This window comes from Palaemon carinicauda, chromosome 19, assembly GCF_036898095.1.
Source record: "Palaemon carinicauda isolate YSFRI2023 chromosome 19, ASM3689809v2, whole genome shotgun sequence".
NCBI lineage: Eukaryota > Metazoa > Arthropoda > Malacostraca > Decapoda > Palaemonidae > Palaemon > Palaemon carinicauda.
In genome coordinates this window covers 27,269,588-27,289,189 of record NC_090743.1, presented here as the reverse complement: position 1 = coordinate 27,289,189, position 19,602 = coordinate 27,269,588, and the positions used below count along the sequence as shown (strand labels likewise).

The window sequence follows — 19,602 nt, the reverse complement described above, 5'->3', positions numbered from 1 at the left end:
CCGGGCATTTGTTCTATTTCCATTATGGTGGTTTTTAGTTTTAGAAGCGATTGTCCTGCCGAGATATCGGCAGCCATTTTGGGTATGTTCGCTTCGGTAAATTTTCTAGTTAATTTTGCCCATCTGGTACTCTGTCAGATAGGTTATATCACTTACGTTTTATGGCCTTTTATGTTATCATTAATTATTATTAATTTTTACTATGGTATTTATTTGCTTGCAAGTCCAATTTGGACCTACGAAGAATAGCGATTTAAGATAGCGTTTTGAAGCATAGTAACGATTTAAAGCTTAGCGATTTAGTCTGTTAATTTGTACCCTCCTGGAGGGTTCGTTTTAGACTATATCCTTGTTTTTTTGTTACGTTGTCGTTATTCTTCGTTATTACTATTACTAAGAAAAGCAATCAATTTTATTAATTTTCTTATTTATTGTGTGATGTTAAATTTTAATATGTAACCTTGAGAGCGAAAGCATAGAGTGCTCGTTTCCTGTTCTACAGGTATGAGTTATCCTTTCTCTCGTTTTCTTTGAGTAAGAGAGGTGAATTTCCCGTTCTCCGTTTTTATACGATCACGGGTTATTCAGGCCTCTTCTCAGTATCAGAATTGATGATAGTACGTTTAATATTATAAACGATTTATTGATGTGGTTACTGTTAATATAGCTAACACTATTATTAGGTACGTTAGTGTATGAGTCATTAATTGGGGTCGTTTTATACCGACACCCTTAGCTCCGCCTTGAGTTATGCTTGGCTCCGCCTTGAGTTATGCTCCGCTATAATGGATACTCATTGGGTGAGAACTAGTTATCGTTCCGGAGCAGATTTTTGGAGTGCAACGGTGAAATCCGGCACTCGGACTCCGGCTGAAGCCTTTTACACACGAACCTTTGTCATGTTTGATCACAATTACACAGTTAAGGCCCCCGTTTTCATCGTATCTCCGGCTTCACTGGAGATAACTCATTCATTGAGGATAATGTTATCGTACCGGAGACGGTCACGATATCACGATGACGGGCCTTTGCTACCGGACCTCCGGTAAAAACAGAGATCAAGCAGGAGTCCAGAACCGGAGTTAACAGTGTGATATCGATGAAGTTTAGAGATTCATGCTATGTGGTTACTGGATTTCTATTATAATTTCTTATTTTATTAAGGTGTTAGCTACTACCATACTCACACATTAATTAAGATTTAAGTGTTTCTGATTCATAAGTCAATGACAAGAATCTCAAGGAACATCCAGACTTATGTCTTTTTTCTTTTTACAGAAAGTCCGCTGCACTGCCAGGGGCTGCTCCGCTGCCTTTACTGATCCCATGGGCCATGATCTATGCCGGGCCCATGCCCATTGCGCCATATCCTTCTCTCGGGAACCGGGACAAGCCCCCTATACGATATGGTTTCCGGAGGCATGCATGCTCTGCTATGAGCTGTCAGCCCTACTCCTGAGCGAGGAGGTAAGTTGGTTCTAGTGTCCCTGTTAATATTCTTTGCGAAGAATTAATTGCTCTTTGTATATTGACTTCAGTTTTGACTTCATCATTAATTCCCTCTCCTCTTTCAGGCTGATGATGAATCTCTCAGGGAGGTGAGAGCTACTCTCCGGCCTTGGGTGTCAGGGTTTGGGAGGAATGCGCCTGCTGGCGCACCCTATCTTCTTGATGGAGACATGGCTTCTCGCCTATTCCCAGGCTCTACTACTGCAGCAGTTCCACCGGAGACAGCGGCCCCGTTAATTGAAGTGATTAGAGAAACCATTCAAACTGAGGAAGAGGTTTTAGTGACGGAGGCCGAGCCCTACCTAGGTCTGGACGAGGAACCCATGGATGAGCAGGTAGGTGGTGTTGAGTTGGTGGACCCCCTTTCACCCCACACTCCTTCCTCTTCTACTTCCTTTCACGGCTTTGATAAACCTACGGCTTCTCCTCTAGGTTCCTCCACTCCTGTACGACCCAAGGTGAAGCCACTACGTACCTTTAAGCCTTCAGCTTTGCCATTATCAGTGTCACCGGTTCGGGGACCCTCAAAGGATCCTGATGTTCATATTGCTATACCTAAAACCGTGACTCCTAAGAAGTCAAAGTCTACTAAGTCCAGGGCTTCGTTAGAGGATCAAGCTCGGGAGCCCCCTTTATCCGCCGCCATGGTCAGGGATATTGTGAAAGAGCAGATACAACAATATCTTCAACAGTCTAGGGCAGACCGAGGAGCTATGACGGAGCTCAAAGATATGGTGGCAAGTCTCATCCGTTCCGGAACTCAGATGCCCCCTCCTTCAGCCCCGGACGCATCGAAGTTACCTCCCTTCGAGAAAAACAACCCTTGGAGGTTTGCCTTACATGCTCCATATATTGATGGTGCCATAACTCTAGAGGGCATAGGCACCCGTCCTCTAGAGGACTTAGAATTTTACCCTCCGGGACTAGAATTCCCATTCAACGGCTTCGTCCGATTGAAAGAACATGCCTTGGTTAGGTTAGACAAGGTACCGAAGGAAACGGTAATATTCCCTAAAGAGCAGGCCCAATCTTTCTGGGCCAGGACGTTGTCAGACTGGGGTTGCACTAATTCCAAGCTCACCCCACACAAAGGAGCCTACACCATATTTACAGCTTCTCCAGGTATTACCTTGCCTATTACAGATAAAGTGGCAGCTCTTACTTTTCAGGCTATCAAAGAAGGTTCTGCCATGCCAGCTCTTAAAGAGACCGATCCCACCTCCATGCTCATTCCGAGTACCGTTACTATCTGGGATGATGCCCCCGCTACTTTCACAGTAGGGAAGTTAGACCCAGACTGTGCCTCTAATCTGTTCTCCGAGAAGCTTCCTAAATTACCAGATATTCTTCTCAAGACTGAGTTTGAGGCACGGAATAGGTTGGCTAGGTCTCTCCACTCCATTACCTCCGTGGAGTCCCTAACCTCACTTTACCCGACCGAGACCATGTTCCGGGTATTCACAAAGAACCTGTCTCTGTCCTTCCAAATCGACTTACACGAGTTTTGTTCGGCTCGGGTTAGTTGCAGGAAGCACGTTCTTTCTGAGGCCACGATCAGGCATGAACCGAATAGGCTGATAGCTTCCCCCTGCTGGGGTAAGAACCTTTTTCCTCAGGAGGAGGTGAACAAGGTACTACAAGACGCTGCGAGAGCAAATCAAAATTTGCAAGTGAGGTGGGGCCTCACTGCCAAAAAGAGGGTTGAAGGTCAAAAACAAAACTTCTTCAGGAAGAAACAGAGGTTTGCCCCTTACAAGACGAGCCGAGGTCACTACCAACAATCGTCGATTGCCCACTCGTCTTCACAGTCTCCCACTGCTTCGTCTCCTCTACAGCCGAAACACCCTCAACAGGTGGTCTACCTCACTGCTCCCCCAGGTACCCAACCCAACCCCGTTTGGATGCCCTCACCCGCATACATCCCTAGCTACGGACCCTCAGGTCCCTTTCGTGGACACCAGAGAGGTAGCTACAGGGCTAGAGGACAGTTCCGTCAACGAGGCGGACCTAGGACAAGGGGTTCTCGAGGAGGGAAAGAACCTAGATTCACTCCCTCGCAATGATATAGTTCCGGTAGGGGGGAGACTTTACCACTTTCGAGACCGTTGGACCTTCAGTCCGTGGGCTCACAGCATAGTCTCCAAAGGCTTGGGGTGGAAATGGTCACAAGGTTCCCCTCCTCCACCAGTGACCTTCTTCCAGAGACCCACATCCATTCTGAGAGAGTACACCACCGAGTTACTACAGAAAAAAGCAATCAAACGGGTTCGATCGCTGAAGTTCCAAGGCCGCCTGTTCACAGTTCCGAAGAAAGGCTCGTCGGCATTGAGAGTGGTCCTGGACTTGTCAAAGCTAAATTCTTACATCCTCTGCGACAAGTTCCGGATGTTGACCATCTCTCAGGTACGTACCCTGCTTCCCCGTGGGGCCGTCACCACCTCTATCGATCTTACCGACGCCTATTATCACGTACCAATAGCTCGAAACTTATCTCCTTACCTAGGTTTCCGTCTAGGCAGGAAAGCCTTTGCATTCAAAGTCATGCCCTTCGGCCTCAACATTGCACCCAGGATATTCACGAAACTGGGAGAGACGGTGCTAGAACAACTCAGGAACCAAGGGATTCAGATCGTTGCTTATCTGGACGATTGGCTTATTTGGGCTCGGTCAGCCCTGGAGTGCAACAGAGCTACGAAGAAAGTACTTCGTTTTCTCGCCAACCTGGGATTTCGGGTCAATCTCCAAAAATCCCGCCTACTTCCATCAGACCGCTTCGAATGGTTAGGCATACAGTGGGACCTTGCACGGCACAAGCTGGTTCTACCTCCCAAAAAGGTAAGAGAAATAGCTTCCAAGGTCAAGAATTTTCTAAAACACAGGCAGGTGTCCAGAAGAGCCTTAGAAAGAATCCTCGGCCTTCTGCAATTCGCCTCAGTAACAGATCGCCTATTGAAAGCCAAACTCAAAGACATCAATCGAGTTTGGAGAAAGAGAGCCACAGTACCTTTAAGAGACAAGGTCTCGAAAATCCCCTCTGTCTTGAAAATGAGATTACAGCCATGGTCCGAACCGAAGAACCTTTCCAAATCGGTTCCTCTTCAATTCCCACCCCCACAAGTGACAATTCATACAGACGCGTCTCTGAGTGGATGGGGGGGTTACTACGAACGTCAGATGTTTCAGGGCTCTTGGTCACCCGCCATGAAACACTTCCACATCAATGTTCTCGAAGCCATGGCAGTGTTCTTGACCCTGAAGAGGCTCTCTCCTCCGAGGTCGACCCACATCAGAGTAGTGTCAGACAGCACAGCCGTAGTACACTGCATCAACAGAGGAGGATCCAAGTCGCCCAACCTGAATCAGATCCTGGTCACTATCTTCACCTTGGCAGCAGAAAAGAACTGGTTCCTGTCAGCAACCCACCTAGCGGGAGTCCAGAATGTGATAGCGGACTCACTATCCAGGATGAAACCACTGGAATCAGAATGGTCTCTGGACATAATTTCATTCCAGTGGATACTCAGGCTGGTTCCGGGCCTTCAGGTAGATCTATTCGCAACTCAGATGAATCACAAACTTCCTTGTTATGTGACACCAAACATGGACCCTCAGGCTTATGCCATAGACGCATTAACCCTGGATTGGAACCATTGGAGGAAGATTTACCTATTTCCACCAGTGAATCTTCTAATGAAAGTATTGCACAAACTACGCTCCTTCCGGGGGACAGTGGCCTTAGTAGCACCTCACTGGCCAAAGAGCAGTTGGTTTCCTCTCCTCCTCGAGCTGAAACTCCGACCCTTCCGGATTCCATTACCCAAACTAACCCAAGTAATTCAAACACAGACTGTGTCAGATTCCTCAAGGATAGCCAAAACCCTAACTTTGTGGACTTCATGAAGTTTGCAGCTCATAAAGACGCAAACATTGACCCGGAAAACGTTCTCTTCATCGAAGCGGACAAAGGGGACTCGACAATTCGTCAATATGATTCGGCTGTTAAGAAATTAGCAGGTTTCTTAAAGAATTCAGACCACACTCGTATGACTCCGAATTTAGCCATCTCGTTCTTTAGGTTCTTATTTGACAAGGGCTTGGCAGCTAGCACTATAACTACCATCAAGTCAGCTTTGAAGAAGATATTCCTGGTTGGGTTTAACATTAATCTAGCTGATTCCTATTTCTCATCTATTCCAAAAGCATGTGCTAGGCTTCGGCCGTTGGATCGGCCACAAAAAGTCTCTTGGTCTCTGAACAATGTCCTCAAACTCGCGTCGGACACTGACAACGAGTCCTGCTCTTATATCACTCTGCTTAGGAAGACGTTATTTCTATCAGCTATGGCCTCAGGTGCTAGAATCTCAGAACTAGCAGCGCTCTCACGTAACCCGGAAAACATAGATTTCCTCCCTACAGGCGAAGTACTGCTTACCCCAGACAGAGCTTTCCTAGCAAAAAATGAGGACCCGCAAAATAGGTGGTCCCCTTGGAAGATCATCTCTCTTCCCCAGGATCCTTCGCTGTGTCCAGTCACTACTCTCAGGACCTTTTTAGCTAGATCTGCCACCCACTCGTCTGGCCCCTTATTTATCAGGGAACAAGGTGGTACTTTGACCATTCAAGGTATCAGACAACAAATCCTCTACTTCATTAAACATGCTAACCCGGAATCATTTCCCCATGCTCATGATATACGGTCAATAGCTACCTCTATCAATTACTTCCAGAACATGGACTTTGATGACCTTAAAAAATACACGGGTTGGAAATCTCCTATGGTTTTCAAACGCCACTATCTAAAGAACTTACAGGCCCTTAAATACCCTACGGTTGCAGCGGGGAGTCTTATCTACCCCCATTAATCTCTGATTATTTCTTTATTCCATCTCTTCTCTCCTCCCTCCTGACCACCTCTCACACCACGTCGCCACTCTCCTGGGTGGTTCGTTAGCCCTAAGTTATTTTGCCATGTTTAATTGTTATGATTTAACTGTTATTGTAATTACCATTCCTGTAAAGTTTAGATATGCTTAGACATGTAAGGTTGATTCCTTTCACGACGGGACACTCAGGTGATCCCTGGTCCTCATATTTTTTAGCATTACATCCCCTATGCCTATGGCTAGTTTATGATTTATGTTTACTTACAGTATTATATTATTGCCTTACATGGTGTTTGTTTTCTCCTTATTATGTTATTAATTTATTGGGCTTGGAAGGCATTCTCTGGTACATTCTCACCGGACGTCACAGGCCGCCCCAGAAAAGGGATTTTGACGAAGGAAAAATCTATTTCTGGGAAGAGGCCTGTGACGCCCGGTGAAACCCTTCCCGGTTATTTGATACGGACCCCACCCCTCTTTTTCCTTGCCAAGCCATATGTTCTTGCAGAAGGATGTCCTAGAGGGCGCGCGTGGTAGGTGTCGTTGGGGAGTTCAACCATGTTATCTAGGGCCTGTCACGGCCCTCCCCATTGATGAAGGGATTATCTAAATGGAAGACAACCTGTGAATAGTGGTTTACACACGCCTTTGTTTAATACACGACACCTACAAGGTGTTCGCGCGAGGGTTGTAACCTCTGCATTCCATGCTTTTATCTTTCTCTAGTATATTTGGAAGATTTATATTAGGAAAGGTATAAGGAAGGACCTTTCTCACCGGGCGTCACAGGCCTCTTCCCAGAAATAGATTTTTCCTTCGTCAAAATCCCTTAATAATCTCAACAATCTATAAACAGGTTTACTAGATACTTTAAACTCTGATAGAGATGGAACATTTTCATACCATATGAGTGGTGTTCTTGCATATACAGTAATTGTAAATATTAAAAATTTTAAGTAATTTTTATTTTTCATAGCTATAGAAACCTAAGTCTTTTGAAATACGAAACGTCTTCAGCGGAGCCAGTAAAGCCGTTGAAATTGTTAAGTGGGTAGTTAATAACAAGGGGTGAGCGCGGGCTAGTAGCCCCGCCTACCTTAACCGTTGGCTCAGGACCGAGAGGGCCTGGTTGATGTGGGAAGTTTAACCTTATCAGTTTTGTACAGCTAGGAAAATTACAAATTACTTTTAAAATTTACTATTTGTTCTTACATATACAAAAAAACTTTCAACCTTCAAAATAGGGAGACACTTATTGGTGGGTAGGATGTCCCCCTAAAACTGAATTGGTGTTTTTTTTTCTTCCTTGGAAATGACATTCTCCCTGATTTTGCACGAGGGAGAGTACTTCAGCAACCTCCTACCTGAACATTTAATACATAACTAGAATGAGAGTGCCTTGCCAGTAAATGGTTGGTAGCTGGTACTGTACTTCGTCAATGAAGGAATCTTCTCCCCCAAACGCGAGATGCAGTCTGAAATTAAATATGGTACTGTACTTTGTACAAGAAGTCCAAAAGTTCAAAGTTGGAGCAAATGCTTTTTTGTTGACCAGGCGGACATGAGTCTTTTCATAGTTTATTTATGACATATTTGTTCTTGATATTGTTAATAGTTTATATGTGACATGACTGTTTTGACGTTTATACTTTTTTTAGAATGATTTATTGTTAATTTGTTCTCTTCATTTATTTATTTCCTTATTTCCTTTCCTCACTGGGCTATTTTTCCCTGTTGGAGCCCCTGGGCTTATAGCATCTTGCTTTTTCAACTAGGGTTGTAGCTTGGATAGTAATAATAATAATAATAATAATAATAATAAAAGGGTAGTTATTCATCCCACCATCATCAACTCACAACAGGTGGATGAGAGAACTACTACTTACAGAGCTAGTCCAATAAGAATGGTGCTAAAAAATGTAGCTTACAAGCATCAATGTCAGATCCAGCTTTATCTCTAAAGTAATGGATAGGAAAGAAGCAAAAGAGCCAGTCACTCTCCCTTTCCTCCAGGCTTACATGAACATGTTACCATTGACAAAATGCTTCCTGTCACATAAAGAAAGAGAGCTGGCCTACAGAGGTACCACCACAGGGCAAAACACAAAAGAGTTGAGGAATTTGTAGGTAAACTCCATCAAGAAGGCAGAGGATTGTTTGGAGTACAGTATCAAATCTTGAACTCTACATCGAGCTGATACCCAGACCCCTAAGAGGTTTAAGATTATGCTCCAAAAATGTTCATGAATTTAGAAAGAGACTGTGTTGATGGCACTCGAGTATAAGATGTCAGGTCCATTCAGATGCTTCTACTGGGGAAATAGGCCTACTTCTCTCGACAGATGGTCCATTCCCTCGCAGTCCATGGGTAGTTCTATAGATGTGCTGACATTTTGGGAATCATTCTGCATATGGCTATTCACGCAGACTAAAACCAGGTAACAGTGCCCTCAACCTTCTGCTACTTGTCCAATAAGGAGCTTGAGGTATACAACCAGCTGTTGTGCAGCCACCACCGGACCGATAGAGATCATATCGTCTTGCAGGAGAAAGGCTGTGAAAGTCACCTGGAGCATTCACATCCTTTCTTGAAAGACCTGCGTCACAGAGTAATCTGCTTAGAAGGACCAGGGGCATAGCTATGCCCCTGACATCGTGAGTCGTCATGTTGAGATGATGTTTTGGTGATCCTCCTTTAGTCTCTCCCAGTGCTGATGACAAGAGAAGGGACCCGGGTGGGCTGTTAACGTTCTCTTAAGGTAGTCTCTCATACCTTACCCTGGGTACAGTAACGGATGATCAGGATCATCTGTTACCGAGCGGAGACTTGTGTAGGATCCTTAACCTCTGGAGACATACTCGGGGACGAAACTGAACATTGCCTTTCGCCCTTCTCATTAAAGGGCAATGTCAAAAGAGAGACCATGAAAATTTGTTGCCTAGTGAAGTGGAACATAAGGAGGTCTCTTTAGAGATCGGAGAATTTGAACCATGGTCCGAGAGGAAGGTCTCAATTCCGACTGGAGAAAGGCAAGTTGTAAATCCGTATAAATCCGTATGAGTTAGGAAAGGTCTAGTGATGAGAGGATGTCTCTTCCTTTCAGTTTGAAGGTGAAGGATCAAGGTTGAGTGATCATCTTTACCTGTTGAAACTGAATAGGACCTCTTGCATATACTCGAGGATTCCGCTATTGGTGGAATAGAGGTAAGGAGTGGAGACACACACTTTCACATGACACCAACCACACAAGGCGTTATACTGCCTGGTAGACTGATGCCGAGGAATTCCTCAGATATCTAGACAACCTTTTCGCAACTCATTGCGAAAAGCCTCTGTGGGAGAGGAGGTACTGGGTAGTCTCCAGGCATACAATCATAGCAAAGCTATAGCTTTTAGTAGGTGTCGAAGTGGGTTGTCAGTGATGTGGAGAGGGTTCTCTTGGAGAGACTATCAGGAGCTGCAAAAGGTTTGGAAACCATTCTGCGTAATGCCATAGCGGAGCTATGAGAGCCCTTGAGAGGCTGACCGATATTCTTGCAGTCTTGAGTGCCCTTCTCCAGACAAAACAGGGATGAGACATAAACGTCATTGTTGTACCCACCGTTGTTGGCCTGTTTTTTGCCAGAGAGCCTTGGGGTCTAGGGCTGGGGAGCAACGGCAGCCTGATGTTCAGGAGCGTTGCGAACAGATCCCTATTTGGAGGACCCCATAAAGTAGGGACTTTATCAGCTACAAGGTGATCCAAAGACCATTCGATAAACCTTATCCAAGATGCTGTGCACAGATTGTCGGCGAGAGCACATTCCTCTAGTCTGGAATGAAGCGGGCTGATAGTTGCACCACGGACTTTAGCCCATCTTAGTGTTTATACTGTTAGATTGAAGGAGGCTACACGCAAGTTCCTTCTTGCTTGCCGATGTGAGCCTCTACGTGGTGTGTGGTATTGTCGCCCATCACATCACTGAGTGGTCTGTTAGGAACCGATGAGGCTGCTGAACGACCGGAAAGTTGGCCTTCATCTCTTAACAGATTTAAATGAAGGTACTTTCAGACTCTGTCCAGAGGGCTGAGGTCATGTGGTGCAGCACTATGGTCCCTCCTCTCTTCTTTTGATGTGTTCTAAGCACAGCATCAAGTCCGAGGGGTGGGGAAGGATGAGAAGGTTATACCACTCTGTATATTCTTGAATGACACCCATCCCTTGAGGTTCGTCCAAACTTCTGGTCCCAAGGGGGTCAGAATGTCTGAGGAATCGAGGGCCTGATTCCAATCAGACTCAAGTCACTCTGGGGTGGGAGTTCATTTTGTTTTGAGAAAGTTTTGTGGAGACTGGTGTCTAGAATCAATCCCAGATACACCAGTCTTCTGGGAGGTTTACCTTGATCACTGGATCTTGGTAAAAAGACTTCAGAAGTTCCGGTGTTAATGCAAGGTTGCCACCAAGTCTGCTAAGGTCAGTCAGTCATCCCGAAACTGAGGAGACAGAAACCGATCCTGTGAAGTCAGGATGGGTGTAGTTGAAAGACCGAAGCACAGTGCCCTGAACTGGCGTTTCTTGTTTGTCTAGACTGAATCTTCCAACCTTTCTAGATGGATGGTTTGGGCCTGGAAGTATGTGTCCTTTAGGTCCAGTGTGCAAATGAAGACCTGAGGTCTTAGCCCTTGTTCGAACTCCAACATGGTGTGGACATCGACCCAAAGGAACAGCTCCTTGCGGATCCTTTTGCATGGAAGATTGTTGACGCTGGGGTCTTGACTCGTGGCGTAAAGGATCAGACGTGATACCCTGTGTAAGGATTCTTCCCCGAGAGAGAATTCCTTTAACTGACAGAAGGAAGGCAACGCTTGACCTTACCATGCGCCCTGATGGGATTGATGCTATTCCTTAAAATAGAATCAATCTGTCAAATGTTAATCAATGGTTAACAGTTGGGTATCGTGGTTACTGTACAGTTGGAGAGTGCTCACAAGTAGTCCCCTGTCGATAAGCCGCTGATGAGGGTTGTCGATCGTTTGCAGATTACTTTAGTGTGATGGCGAACGGCCAGTAGCGAGAAGTGTGTTGTATACCTTCTGATCTAGGGAACTACGGGCAGAGGTTGACTAGTAAGTCCGAGTCACGAACTGCTGGCGAATTGCCGATGATCGGTGAATCGGAGGTCTGTGAGCCGAGGATGGTACCCGACAGGCAGATGAAGGCTGTCTGGTCAGTCAGCCAAGATAGGTTGGCAATAAATGAGTTGGTAATCTGCTTTGCAAGCCCTGAGAGACAGCAGAATGGTTTAATGATAGTCAGTTGGTGATGGTAAGCCATTGATGATCAGCGATCAATCGCGGACCGGTGATCGGTGAGCCGAGATCAGCAAGCTGACTATGGTCCCTCCTAGTTGGTCAGAGATCTGCAAGCTGACTATGGTTCCTCCTGGTTGGTCAGAGATCAGCAAGCTGACGATGGGCTGGTCAGAGATCAGCGAGCTGAGATCAATGATCGAAGAAAGATGAACTGCCCATCGGTGATCTAGTGATCAGCAAGCTGATGACTGGTTATTGACTAGCAATCGGAGGTCGTTAGTCATTGGAGGGACTAGAGGTCAATGATCAGAGCTGAGCTAGCAATTGGCGATCTAGCGATCGGCGAGCTACCGATCAGCAAACCGTGAACTAGCCATCAGCAAACAGTGATCTAGAGATCAATCTGTCGATGCTTTCTTGTTTGCTGACGGTGGTCTGTCAAGGAAAAAGAAACTTCAGAAGAGACAGGGACCAAGGTTTCCCTGCTTTGATTCCCCTTGGAAGATGGAATCTTCGGGATCTTGAATCCTTCTGTGAAGCCTCTTTCCTCTTTTCCCGGTGGCCATGTTATGCATTTGCGGGGAGAGGAATGAGGCAATGCGCGAGTGTGCAGGAGAGTACTGGAGCGATGGCACACAGGATGATGCCGGTGCTCAGTTTCTGCTGAAGCGCAGTTTCCAGTGAATGCGCAGAAGAGCGCTGGAGAGCAGGCACACGCTGGTGCGCAGGTAAGCGCTGGCTCTTTGGCAAGAGCTGGCGCATTGGATCTGAGACCGCAACTGCGCAGGAGGGCACAGGAAAGAGCTGGTGAACAGGCAAGCGCTGGCTCTTTGTGAAGAGTTGGCGCATTGGCAAGCGCATGTGAGCAGGAGGGTGCTGGATATGAGAGTGTATGTGAGCTGTGGCGCGTAGTAAGGCACTGTGTAGTTTTTTGCATTCTCCCTAGAATGCGTCGAAGTGCGTGACTGGTTGCACAAGGGAGGGTGCATGGGCACGCGATTGCGTGGTGCGTGCATAAGAGGGCTGGGGCGCGCGCCAGGAAGACTGCTGGGGCGCACACCAGGAAGACTGCTGGGGCACACGCCAGGAAGACTTATGGGGCCCGCGCGCGGAAGACTGCTGGGGCGCGCGTTAATACTATTGGCGCGCGCGTGTGGAAGACCGCTGGTGCGCAGGGAAGACTGCTGGCGCGAGCGTGGGGAAGACCGCTGGCGGGCGCGCGTAAGACCGTTGGTGCTAGCGCACACGCGGAAGCAATGGTGCGCATGATAATGCTGGCGCGAAGGTGCAGGAGAGCGCTGGCGCGCAGGTGCAGAAGACAGCTGACGCGCAAGTGTAGGAGAGAGCTGGCGTGCAGATGTAGGAACGATCCACAGAAGAGTCCAGGACAGAAGTCCAAGGACTAACTGTAGCATAAGGTAGCGCTGGTATGTCGGCAGGTCACCTGGCAGGACGACCAGAAACTGGGATGAGCCCTTTTGGAAGGGCAAACATCCACCGATGGCAACCGTGAAAGGTCCATAGCAGAATTCAGGACCGAAGTCCACGGACTAGGCTGCAGCGTACGGTTGCGCTGGTAGGTCAGCTGGTAGGACGATCAGGAACTGATGACGCCCATGAGGGCCGGTGGACCAGCAAGCTGACCTTAGCAGTAGCGATCCTCCGAAGAGGAGTCTCTATGACTGGCCCCTCTCGTCAGAGAGATGATCACTTCAGGAGAGACTTGCCTAAGACTATGCTCCGCCCCCGAAGGAAGAGAGACTCGGCAAGGGGGGCGAGTGTTGTCTAGGCGAAGACAGCAACAGCAGTCTGAGTCTGTGAAGTGATTAAGATGCAGGCAGTTCTCCCTTGGAGGGGGGGAAACAACCTTCCCCAAAGATGAAGTGTTGATCAGGTGTTGCCATGGGCGTACTTCCTTGATAAGGGATGACGCTAACTGGGGAAAACAAATAAAAATGTTATTTTCCTTAGTAAAATAAATTTTTGAATATACTTACCCGGTGATCATGTAGCTGCAACTCTGTTGCCCGACAGAAAAAACCTACGGGCGGGATACGCCAGCGATCGCTATACAGGTGGGGGTGTACAACAACAGCGCCATCTGTCGAGTAGGTACTCAGGTACTTCTTGTCAACAAGAACCAATTTTCTCCTCGGTCCACTGGGTCTCTATGGGGAGGAAGGGAGGGTCCTTTAATTCATGATCACCGGGTAAGTATATTCAAAAATTTATTTTACTAAGGAAAATAACATTTTTCAATATTAATCTTACCCGGTGATCATGTAGCTGATTCACACCCAGGGGGGTGGGTGGAGACCAGCATACATGTTAACATTAGAAGCTAAGTATCCCGTATTTCATTTTAGCAGTTATTCAAAATAACAGACATAAAATTAATAAGTACCTGGTAAGGAAGTCGACTTGAACCATTACTCTGCCTTTTTAAGTACGTCTTCCTTACTGAGCCTCGCGATCCTCTTAGGATGTTGAGCGACTCCTAGGTGCTGAAGTATGAAGGGCTGCAACCCATACTAAAGGACCTCATCACAACCTCTAATCTAGGCGCTTCTCAAGAAAGAATTTGACCACCCGCCAAATCAACCAGGATGCGAAAGGCTTCTTAGCCTTCCGTACAACCCAAAAACAACAATAAAAAGCATTTCAAGAGAAAGATTAAAAAAGGTTATGGGATTATGGGAATGTAGTGGTTGAGCCCTCACCTACTACTGCACTCACTGCTACGAATGGTCCCAGGGTGTAGCAGTTCTCGTAAAGAGACTGGACATCTTTAAGGTAAAATGATGCGAACACTGACTTGCTTCTCCAATAGGTTGCATCCATTACACTCTGCAGAGATCGGTTCTGTTTGAAGGCCACTGAAGTAGCGACAGCTCTAACTTCATGTGTCCTTACCTTCAGCAAAGCATGGTCTTCCTCATTCAGATGAGAATGGGCTTCTCTAATCAAAAGTCTGATGTAATAAGAAACTGCGTTCTTTGACATCGGTAAAGTAGGTTTCTTAATAGAACACCATAAAGCTTCTGATTGTCCTCGTAATGGCTTCGTACGTCTTAAATAGTACTTAAGAGCTCTTACTGGGCATAGTACTCTCTCTTGTTCGTTTCCAACCAAACTGGACAGACTTGGGATCTCGAACGATTTGGGCCAAGGACGAGAAGGGAGTTCGTTTTTAGCTAAAAAACCAAGCTGTAAGGAACATGTAGCCGTTTCAGATGTAAATCCTATGTTCCTGCTGAAGGCGTGTATCTCACTGACTCTTTTAGCTGTTGCCAAGCAAACGAGGAAAAGAGTCTTCAAAGTGAGATCTTTAAAAGAGGCTGATTGAAGCGGTTCGAACCTTGCTGACATCAGGAACCTTAAAACCACGTCTAAGTTCCAACCTGGTGTGGCTAACCGACGCTCCTTTGAGGTCTCAAAAGACTTAAGGAGGTCCTGTAGATCTTTGTTGTTGGAAAGATCTAAGCCTCTGTGGCGGAAGACTGCTGCCAACATGCTTCTGTAACCTTTGATCGTAGGAGCTGATAGGGATCTTACCTTCCTTAGGTGTAAAAGGAAGTCAGCTATCTGCGTTACAGAGGTACTGGTTGAGGATACTGAATTCGCCTTGCACCAGCTTCGGAAGACTTCCCATTTTGACTGGTAGACCTTGAGAGTGGATGTCCTCCTTGCTCTGGCAATCGCTCTGGCTGCCTCCTTCGAAAAGCCTCTAGCTCTTGAGAGTCTTTCGATAGTCTGAAGGCAGCCAGACGAAGAGCGTGGAGGCTTGGGTGTACCTTCTTTACGTGCGGCTGACGCAGAAGGTCCACTCTTAGAGGAAGAGTCCTGGGAACGTCTACTAGCCATTGCAGTACCTCGGTGAACCATTCTCTCGCGGGCCAGAGGGGAGCAACCAACGTCAACCTTGTCCCTTCGTGAGAGGCGAACTTCTGCAGTACCTTGTTGACAATCTTGAACGGGGGGAACGCATAAAGGTCTAGATGGGACCAATCCAGAAGAAAGGCATCTACGTGAACTGCTGCTGGGTCCGGAATCGGTGAGCAATAATTTGGGAGCCTCTTGGTCATCGAGGTAGCGAACAGATCTATGGTGGGCTGACCCCACAGGGCCCATAGTCTGTTGCAAACATTCTTGTGAAGGGTCCATTCTGTAGGGATGATCTGACCCTTCCGGCTGAGGCGGTCTGCCATGACATTCATGTCGCCTTGAATGAACCTCGTTACAAGCGATATCTTTCGATCTCTTGACCAGGTGAGGAGGTCCCTTGCAATCTCGAACAACGTCATCGAATGAGTCCCTCCTTGCTTGGAGATGTACGCCAAGGCTGTAGTGTTGTCGGAGTTCACCTCCACCACCTTGCCTAGAAGGAGGGACTTGAAGCTTCTCAAGGCCAGATGAACTGCCAGTAGCTCCTTGCAGTTGATGTGTAGTGCTCTTTGATCCGGATTCCACGTGCCCGAGCATTCCCGACCGTCCAGAGTCGCACCCCAGCCAGTGTCCGATGCGTCCGAGAAGAGAAGGTGGTCGGGGGTCTGAACAGCCAGTGGTAGACCTTCCTTGAGAAGAATGCTGTTCTTCCACCAAGTCAGTGCAGACTTCATCTCTTCGGATATAGGAACTGAGACCGCTTCTAGCGTCATGTCCTTTCTCCAGTGAGCAGCTAGGTGATACTGAAGGGGTCGGAGGTGGAGTCTCCCTAACGCGATGAACTGGTCCAGCGATGAAAGCGTCCCTATTAGACTCATCCACTGTCTGACTGAACATCGGTTCCTTTTCAGCATGCTCTGGATGCATTCTTGGGCTTGACTGATTCTGGGGGCCGACGGAAAAGCCCGAAAAGCTCGACTCTGAATCTCCATACCTAGATAGACTATAGTTTGGGATGGGACGAGTTGGGACTTTTCTATATTGACCAGGAGACCCAATTCCTTGGTCAGATCCATAGTCCATTTGAGATTCTCCAGACAGCGACGACTTGACGCAGCTCTTAAAAGCCAGTCGTCCAAATAGAGGGAGGCTCTGATGTCTGCCAAATGCAGGAATTTGGCAATATTCCTCATCAGTATGGTAAACACTAGAGGTGCCGTGCTTAGGCCAAAGCACAGGGCTTGGAACTGGTAAACCACCTTCCCAACGACGAACCTTAGGAAAGGTTGGGAGTCTGGGTGGACGGGGACGTGAAAGTACGCGTCCTTTAGGTCTAACGAGACCATCCAGTCTTCCTTCCTGACCGATGCTAGCACCGACTTCGTCGTCTCCATGGTAAACGTCTGCTTGGTGACAAAGACATTTAGAGCACTGACGTCCAGCACCGGTCTCCACCCTCCTGTCTTCTTCGCTACTAAGAAGAGACGGTTGTAGAAGCCCGGGGATTGATGGTCCCGGACTATGACTACCGCTCCCTTTTGTAGCAAGAGAGACACCTCTTGCTGTAAAGCTAGCCTCTTGTCCTCCTCTCTGTACCTGGGAGAGAGGTCGATGGGAGTAGTTGCTAGAGGGGGCTTGCGCAAGAATGGAATCCTGTACCCCTCTCTGAGCAACTTCACAGACTGTGCGTCTGCACCCCTGTTCTCCCATTCCTGCCAGTAGTTCTTGAGCCTGGCTCCCACTGCTGTCTGGAGAAGATGGCAGTCAGACTCTGCCTTTTGAGGACTTGGAACCCTTCTTTTTGCCACGTTGACTATCGGCACGGGTACCTCCTCTGCTGGAGGTTCTGCCACGAAAGGGCGGAATGAACCTGGACGCTGGTGTGTCCATCCTAGGTCTAGGCACGGAAGGTAAAGCTGTGACTTTACGTGCGGAAGACGCCACCAGGTCATGGGTGTCTTTCTGGATCAACGAGGCGGCAATCCCCTTGATCAGCTCTTCAGGAAAGAGACACTTGGATAGCGGAGCAAAACTCAACTCTGACTTCTGACATGGTGTGATCCCCGCCGACAAGAAGGAGCAAAGGTGATCTCGCTTCTTAAGAACTCCAGACACGAAAGAAGCCGCAAGCTCGCCAGACCCATCCCGAATGGCTTTGTCCATGCATGACATGATGAGCATGGCAGAGTCCTTATCCGAAGGGGAGGTCTTTCTGCTTAACGCTCCCAAACACCAGTCCAGGAAGTTGAAGATCTCAAACGCACGGAAAACTCCCTTTAAAAGATGGTCCATGTCCGAAAAGGTCCAGCAAATCTTGGAGCGTCTCATAGCCAGTCTGCGGGGAGAGTCTACCAGACTTGAAAAGTCGCCCTGGGCAGAGGCAGGAACTCCCAAGCCGAGATCTTCTCCCGTGGCATACCAGACGCTAGATTTGGAAGCAAGCTTGGTGGGGGGGAAGATGAAGGACGTCTTCCCAAGTTGCTTCTTGGCCTGCAACCACTCTCCCAGTACCCTTAAAGCTCTCTTGGAAGAGCGCGCGAGTACGAGCTTCGTAAAGGCAGGAGCTGCTGACTGCATGCCTAAAGCGAACTCAGAGGGAGGAGAGCGTGGGGCTGCAGACACAAACTGGTCCGGATACAACTCCCTAAACAGAGCAAGGACTTTCCTAAAGTCTAAGGAGGGAGGCGTAGTCTTGGGTTCATCTATGTCGGAGTGTTGATCGTCCAAATGAGCAGCTTCGTCGTCATCAGAGATTCCTTCATCCGAATGCTGAGGAGGAAGCGGCAAAGGAGGAGAAGAAAGCTGAACGGCTGAATCCGGCAGTACGGGTGCATGCGTAGCTGCACTGGATCCAACATCATGCCGCTGCCGGTCAGTCTGAGAGCTGGCAACAACAAAAGCGGAGTGGTGGTGCGTGGTGGGGACTGCCGTGGGTTGCGGAGACTGCCGCATTGCGTCAAAACACGGCAGCTTGACAGCACCTTCCCACTGCTGATGCGGTAGCTCACGCATGTCAACGGAGGGTGCCGCACGTCGGCTAACGTCAACATGCGTCTGGCAGGGTCGACTGCGCATCGGTGGTGGAGCTCTCACAGCCGGAGTGTGGGAGCAGGCAGCCGCAGTGTCAGCTGAGCGCACAACCGTGGCAGGTTGTGGGTTAACGGGTGCAGTTTCAACCTTCTCAGCACGATACTCCTGCATGAAGGAAGCTAGCTGAGTCTGCATAGACTGCAGCAAAGACCACTTAGGGTCTACAGCGGTTGGTGCAGCAACAGACGGAGTGATTGCCTGCTGCGGAACCACTCTACCTCTCTTGGGAGGTGTGCAGTCTTCGGAAGACTGCGGCGAGTCCGAACTGACCCAGTGGCTACACCTGGGCCGTTGGACTCGCTCGGAAGGGACCTTGCGCTTGAGAGGTCGTGAGACCTTGGTCCAGCATTTCTGACGAGAAACTTCTTCCACAGACGAGGAATGAATGGTCTCACTCGTCTGTTTGTGGGTGGGACGATCTCTGCAAGATACGTCCGCAACCACTGAGGGTACATCTGTACGCTGATCAAGGCCTGTCGAACCCTTTGGTCCTTCGACATTGCTTCTCCCCTGGGCTTGGGAGCTTGCAAGAGGTCCCGGACTGGGAGGACGACTGGCACGAACAGATGCACCCTCATGCGTAACACTGACACTTTTCACAGCACTTGCACTCACTACACTTCCCACTGCACTTTTCTCCTTCAACTCTTTGACATCGGCTAAGAGTTGATTGCGGTCATTTGCTAATGACTCAACTAGGTCACCAAGAGCCTGAATGGCACGCATCATGTCCGCCATCGAGGGTTGCTGAGAGCTAGTAGAAGGGTCGGGTGTAACCACTACAGGGGAAGGAATAGGTTGAGGGGCATGGGGAGAGGAAAAATCAAAAGAGCGAGAAGAACTCCTCCTGATCCTATCCTTCTCTAGCCTACGTGCATTCTTAAGGAATTCTTGAAAATCGAATTCCGAAAGCCCAGCGCATTCCTCACATCGATCTTCCAA

General features: G+C 48.1%; 1 long non-coding RNA gene across 2 annotated transcripts in view; it reads right to left on the bottom strand.

Annotated features, from left to right (window-relative positions):
* The window catches only part of LOC137658177 (uncharacterized), a 70,222-nt gene that overhangs the window by 33,720 nt on the left and 16,900 nt on the right, over positions 1-19,602 (bottom strand). The gene's annotated exons all lie outside the window — the stretch shown is intronic.